Source organism: Myotis myotis, unplaced genomic scaffold (assembly GCF_014108235.1).
Source record: "Myotis myotis isolate mMyoMyo1 unplaced genomic scaffold, mMyoMyo1.p scaffold_m19_p_4, whole genome shotgun sequence".
Lineage (NCBI taxonomy): Eukaryota > Metazoa > Chordata > Mammalia > Chiroptera > Vespertilionidae > Myotis > Myotis myotis.
In genome coordinates this window covers 23,979,388-23,986,860 of record NW_023416346.1, presented here as the reverse complement: position 1 = coordinate 23,986,860, position 7,473 = coordinate 23,979,388, and the positions used below count along the sequence as shown (strand labels likewise).

At 38.5% G+C, this 7,473-nt stretch overlaps 1 pseudogene; it reads left to right on the top strand.

Annotated features, from left to right (window-relative positions):
• Positions 1-368: 368 nt before the first annotated feature.
• On the top strand, positions 369-6,449 carry LOC118654390 (annotated as a pseudogene).
• Positions 6,450-7,473: the final 1,024 nt, after the last annotated feature.

Below are 7,473 nucleotides of genomic sequence, written 5' to 3'. Positions count from 1 at the left end.
CCATGATCAAAATTTGAAATGATACGTTCTGTTAAGACTCATGACAAGTAATTAAATTCAGTGTGTATATATGTGTATACATAGTTTGGGACAGTATATAGTGAGGGTGAGCAAGGTGGCACAGTTCCATTTTCATCTTTCTCCAATAACGCTGATATATAGATATAACTCATAGAACTGAGAGCAGGAAAATAGGAAATTGATGCTGCCTAAGCATTTTTCATTCATCATTAATCGATTATTCACTCATTCATTTAACAAACATTGGGCACCTCAGATTCTGGTAATGCAGGGCTAAATGAGCAAGGTATCTTCTGTAGAGCTCATTGACAAGCATTAAGAGGCATCTGGATTCACTGAAGAATATAATGAATATTGAGGATGTGGTAGCTGAGGTGTTTCCAAATAATGTCCTCCTTTCAGGTATAAATCAGTTGTATTCAAATTGGTCCTAGAGAAGTGGTTCTCAACCTGTGGGTCGCGACCCCTTTGGCGGTTGAACGACCCTTTCACAGGGGTTGCCTAAGACCATCCTGCATATCAGATATTTACATTACGATTCATAACAGTAGCAACATTACAGTTATGAAGTAGCAACGAAAATAATTTTATGGTTGGGTCACAACATGAGGAACTGTATTTAAAGGGCCAGAAGGTTGAGAACCACTGTCCTAGAGCCACAAGGTTCCTAGAGCCACTTGGGCGCGTCTATGACTATCATGGTTAGGAAGTAGTAGAGGCTGAATGGGTAAGACATTAATTACAGCTATTCTGCTTTGGTGCAATTTATGTATTAGGGTTCCTCACATGATTTCACTTGAAAAAATAGTTTTACTAGTTGCAGAAGGCTAAAAAGTGCCCCCTAAGAGGTCTACATCTTAATTCCAGGAATTTGTGATTGTTACTTTGAATGGCAAAAACAACTGGCAGATGTGTTTTAAGTTAAGAATATTGAGATGGGAAAATTATCATGGATTTTCCTGCTGGGACCAATGTAATCACAAGAGTCCTCATAAGAGAGAGGTAGGAGGGTCAAAGTAAAAGAGAGAAGGAGATGTGACAGTGGAAGCAGAAGTCTAAGTGATACCACCATGGGACAAAAAAAAATGTGGGAAGCCTCTAGAACAGCGGTTCTCAACCTGTGGGTCGCGACCCCTTTGGGGGTCGAACGACCCTTTTACAGGAGTCGCCTAAGACCATCAGAAAACACATATATAATTACATATTGTTTTGTGATTAATCACTATGCTTTAATTATGTTCAATTTGTAACAATGAAAATACATCCTGCATATCAGATATTTACATTACGATTCATAACAGTAGCAAAATTACAGTTATGAAGTAACAATGAAAATAACTTTATGGTTGGGGGTCACCACAACATGAGGTACTGTATTAAAGGGTCGCGGCACTAGGAAGGTTGAGAACCACTGCTCTAGAAGGTGATAAAGGCAAGGAATGGATTCTCCCCTAGAGCCTCCAGAAGGAATGCAGCCCTGCTGACACCTGGATTTTAGCCCAGTGAGACCCATTTTGGACTTTTGACACAGAACTATAAAATAATAAAATTTCATTGTTTTAACCCATTAAGTTCATGGTGATTTGTTACAGCAACCATAGGAAATGAACACACTCATATAAAACACATGTTTAGAAGCCTTTCTATCAAAGTCGGACCTTCTTTAATCTAGATACAGAGAGATGTTTTCCAAAAGCAGTGCCTCTCCATGATTCTTACTAGGGTCCCTCTAATCTTGGCACTGCAGTTAGAATTTTAGGTGTGAGCAATCCAAATACCCCGATTTTGAACTGGTTTCACTCCCTTCAGCTTCTTCAGGCCAAAAGCTAATTGTCTCTTGCTTTAGGTAGAACTCAGAAACCCAGTTTTCCCCTCTGTAACAGCACTGGCCCAGTTCTGCAAGCCATTGCTAGTTAATGATCTGAAAAATCTATGTGAATGCTTATTTTTCTACATCCACTTTTCTAACCTGGCTAGATTAACAGCTAATCAGAAATTAATGCTCTGAGTAGGCACTTCTTCTGACTCAACAATGAGCAAGTTAGCAAAACTTTAAATGACCATTTTATTGTCCACTCCCTCTAACAGGCTAAACGATTAGGAGGCAGGGAATTTAGTTGTCATCATTTCCCATTGGGATTTTGGCTGTGCTTTTAGTTCCTGAACTTAAAATGAAACAGGAAATAAACAGTGCATGGTAAAAATTGGTTACATAGTGAGGTCAAGGAAGCTTTACATAGGTGTCTCTTTCCATTTGGAACAGCAAGGCAGGGGAGAGGAAGGCTCAGTAGCCTGAAAGTAAATGATGCAGTTCTAGTCCTGGTTCTGATATCAACTTGCTATGTGAGTTCAAATCCTTCAGTTGACTTATCTATAAAATTTGGATGAAGAGGTCAATGTTGAAGAGTCCTTTCATCTTGGGCAATATTAATCAATGGTTTCTAGATTTTTGGATTTCAAAGACCAATAATATTTTCCATGAACATTTTGGGAACATATGCAGAATTTATAAATTTTAATTGCTAAGTGAAAGCATTTTAAATAGCTACTACAGTAATATATAAAAAGACATTTTATCATCAAAAAAGATAGAAGGGCATAATCTCAAAATAGAGGACAGGTATTATATTGAATCTTTTTAACTTTATGAAACATTCACTACCTTGTATTTATGTCTCATTTAGGTACAGATATATCAAACATTGTCAAAGACTGGCAAAGTTCTTTAGACCCATTTTTGGGACTGCATGTTCTACAGCATCAAAACTTTCTTTTCTCCCCTTAAGTCACCCTAGGTGAGTGATCGCTACTGCCAGGTCTGCTCACTGCTGCTCCAGTCAGAATCTCATGAAAGTGCATGCCATCAGCCTTTTACCTCTACAGTAGAAAAAGGACATCTATGTCTAATAGCCTCAGCAATTAACATTAAGGAGAATAAAATGGCAAAGGAAACTGGGTTTGATGAAGTGGGAAAAACAAACAAACAAATCAATAGGGCATGTGTGTGTACATCATGCATGTCCATGTGTGCATATACATTCCAAAAGAAGAATCTCAGAAATTTGAAGTTTGTCCTCAAGCCTCTGAAACTGAGTCTCATCCATGTGACTCTGGTTCACAGAGAAAAATGCCATACCCCAGATCTCTCTACCCCATTAAAGGGCAGGCCTCTCTAAGCATTTCAGCAAATGAAACGGGAATAATCCTAGCTCAGAAATGTTGGGGCTGCTTATTGATTCAGAGGATGGGTTACTGGCCAGTGTTGCTAAACTGTAGTATTACTCTTATAGACTTAGAGAAGTTGGGTAACTTACATAAAAGTCACAAGACTTGTACGCTGAAAAGTAAAAGACATTGATGAAAAAAATTGAAGAAGACACAAATATAAAGATATACCATGCTCATAGATGGAAGAATTAATATTGTAAAAATGTCCATATTACTCAAACAATCTACAGATTCAATGTAATCCCTATAAAAAATTCCAAAGGCATTTTTCACAAAAATAGAACAAACAATCCTAAAATTCATATGGAACCACAAAAGACATAAAATACCCAAAAGCAATCTTGAGAAGGAAGGACAAAGCTGGAGGCATCATGCTATGCTCCCTGATTTCAAACTACATTTCAGAGCTATAGTAATCAAAATTACATGATATTAATACAACAAGAGACACATAAATCAGAATAGAGAGCTTAGAAATAAACCCCTATAATTTTTGACAAAGGAGTCAAGAATATCCAATAGGGAAAAGACAATCTCTCTAATAAATGGTATTGGGAAAACTGACTATCCCCATGCAAAACAATGAAACTAGACAACTATCTTATACAATATACAAAAGTTAACTCAAATGGATTAAAGACAGGGGGGAAAAGACCTGAAATCATAAAACTCCTAGAAAGATAGGTAATAATCTCCTTGGCATAAGTCCTGGTGATGATTATTAAATTTGATACCAAAAGCAAAGGCAACAAAAGTAAAGATAAACAATTGGGATTACTGTTAAAACCCTTATGCACATCAAAGGAAACAACAAGATTAAAAGTCAACTCACTGAATGGAGAAAATATTTGAAAATCTATACCTTATAAAGAGCCAATATCCAAAATATATAAAGAACTCATACAACTCACTATCAAAACAAGCATTCCAATTAAAAACCAGGCAGAGGACCTGATAAAACACACATTTCCCAAAAAAGACATACAGATGACCAACACATACATGAAAAAATTCTCAACATGAATGTCAGGGAAATGCTAATCAAAACCACAATGAGATATCACTTCACACCTGTGAAGATGGCGACTTTTAAAAAGACAAGAAATAACAAGTGTTGTCAGGAATGTGGAGAAGAAGGAACCCATGTACACTGTTAGTGGAAATGTAAATTGGTGCAGCCACTATGAAAACTGAATGGAGGTTCCTCAAAAAATTAAAAAAAGAAATACCACATGATCTAGCAATCATACTCCTATGTATGTATCCAAAGAAAACATAAACACTATCTGGAAAAGATATATGCACCCCATGTTCATTGCAGTATTATTTACAATAGCCAAGACATGTTAGCCACCTAAGTGTCCAGTGAGGGATGAATGGGTAAAGAAAATGTGGCATACACACACATACACACACACACAATGGAATATTATTCAGAATTCCATACAAAAGAATGAAATCTTGTCTTTTGCAACTACATGGTTAGAAATTGAGGGCATTATACTAAGTAAAATAAGTCAGACACAGAAAGACAAATATTGTATGATCTCATTTATATGTGAAATCTAAAACAAAAATCACAGGTGGGTAATGGGGATGGTGTAATAGCTAAATTGCATCAAAAGGTACAAATTTACAGTTATCAAAAAGTCATGGGGATGTAATATACACAGCATGGTGAGGAGTTAAAAATACTTTATTGCATATTTGAAAGCTGCTAATAGAGTAGATGTTAAAATTTCTCATCACAAGAAAATGTGGGTTTCCCTACTGTAAAGTTTCTATTTGCCCCTTTGTTATTAATAAGTGTGTTGTAGAGGAGATACTTTGGAAGTATGTAAATATATTATTCCTCATCATAATGTAACCCAATAGTTTTAACATATATTGATGATTATTGCCAAATGATGATTTTCTATTATTCTCTCCATATTTATTAACATTTTTTAAAGAAAGTGTCTTACTAATCCTCCATTTATTTATATTTGTACTAGAGGCCTGGTGCATGACATTCGTGCACTGGGGGTTGGGAGGAGGGTCCCTCAGCCCAGCTTGTGCCCTTTTGCAGTCCAGCAGGCCTAAGCCGCAGTTGGACATCCTTAGTGTTGCCGCAGAGGCGGGCCACTGCACCCACCAGCCATCAGCCTGGCTTCTGGCTGAGCTGCGCTCCCCCTGTTGAGAACACTGACCACCAGGGGGCAGCTCCTGCCTTGAGCGTCTGCCCCTTGGTGGTCAGTGCTCGTCATAGTGACATGTCATTCTGTGTTCAGTTGATTTGCATATTACCCTTTTATTACATAGGATGGGCTCACTGATTCTCAGCAGAGCCCAGTAAGGAGAGTTAGGCAGCTAGGAGACCAAATTACACACTCTGTGTGTAAATGCCTTCTTAAAAGTAATATACCTAGAGCAGAAGCAGGAGCCCCCAGGCAGCAACACTGAAGGTGTTAACTGATTGGCCTATGATGAAGCCATCATGGCTCAGCAGGACCGAGTTCAACAAGAGATTGCTGTGCAGAACTCTCTGATCTTAGAGCAGCTGGAGCTCTTGGCTCTGTATAAGAATTATGCTGAGGATGACAATATCTACCAAAAGAAGATCAAGTACCTTCACAAAAAATACTTGTACATCTGCAAGACCAGGCCTGATGGAAACTACTTCTATAGAGCCTTTGAATTCTCCCACTTGGAGGCACTGCTGGATGACAGCAAGGAATTGCAGAGGTTCAAGGCTGTGTCTGCCAAGAGCAAAGAAGACATCTGTCCCAGGGCTTCACGGAGTTCACAATTGAGGATTTCCACAACACGCTCATGGACCTGATCGAGCAGGTGGAGGAGCAGACCTCAGCAGCAGATCTGCTGGCTTCCTTCAATGACCAGAGCACCTCGGACTACCTGGTAGTCTACCTGCAGCTGCTCACCTCTGGCTACCTGCAGCGGGAAAGCAAGTTCTTTGAGCACTTCATAGAGGGCAGGTAGACTGTCAAGGAGTTCTGCCAGCAGGAGGTGGAGCCTATGTACAAGGAGAGCAACCACATCCACATCATCGCGCTGGCCCAGGCCCTCAACGTCTTCATCCAGGTGGAGTACATAGATTGTGATGCGGTCAGCACCACCAACCCCACATCTTCCCTGAGAGTTCTGAGTCCAGGGTCTATCTTCTCTATCAGCCTGGACATTACGATATCCTCTACAAATAGGGCTGACCCTACCCTCCGCGGCCCTGTTGCCCTGCTGCCCTCATCTCTGCCAGGCACTAGACATGTACAGATGTTTTTGTGTGGTTATAAATGGTCATATTTCACTCCCCCCTTCCCTGTCATACAACTTTTATGTTTTATTAATGGGGATGCTGGTGGTGGGAAAAAATGCCTATAGACGGGATAGAAGGTGAAGGAAAATAAATAAACAAACAAACAAATGGGGAAAATGTAATATACCTAGGGCCTTTATTTCTGTCTCCATTTCTATTATCATCCCTCCCCATACAGCAGTTTTATAGTTATATCCATGCAGCCATACAGGTCCCTATACTAGAATCAGGTCTCACAGACTTATTCACATTTTGCAGCTTCCTTTTATGAGACAAGGTAAACTGCTCTGTCCCCCCCATGCCTATCATTTTTATTTTTTATTTATTTTAAGCACTGAGTTAGTCCTGATCCCCCTTCATGTGTGAAGCATGTTAGCTGCCTTCTCCAAAAAGACCTAACTTCTTGGCCATTATTTCCTATTACTAGAGCAGGAACCCAGCAACATGCAACCTTGCTCACACTTGTGGTTTTCTTTTTTGTATCTGATCCATGGAGATGCTTGTCTTTTACCCAAGACCAGCTGTGTTTTTTAGTTTATCTTCGCTATATTTTATCTATCAATACTATTGTTTGCAGCAGGAGAGAAATAAAAATATGTAGCATTTGATTTATCTTATTTTTCATTCAGAAATATTTAACCTATAGTGTATAGATAAATTATAAATGATTGATCATTAGGTTAATTATTACTTTAAAGCCTTCTAATGACATTTATATATTCTCTCTTTATTTTAACTAGTTATTCAAAATCTACCTAATAATATATTTGTGTTAAATACAAGCTTTAGATTTCAAATAAGGAATGCTAGAGTATTAAATGCAAACAAGATAGGAGAGCTCTGTAAGAAAACTTGATTACCATTGGAAGTTGAAAAAGAAAAAAAATGAAATGAATTAGGCCTCCTAGGCT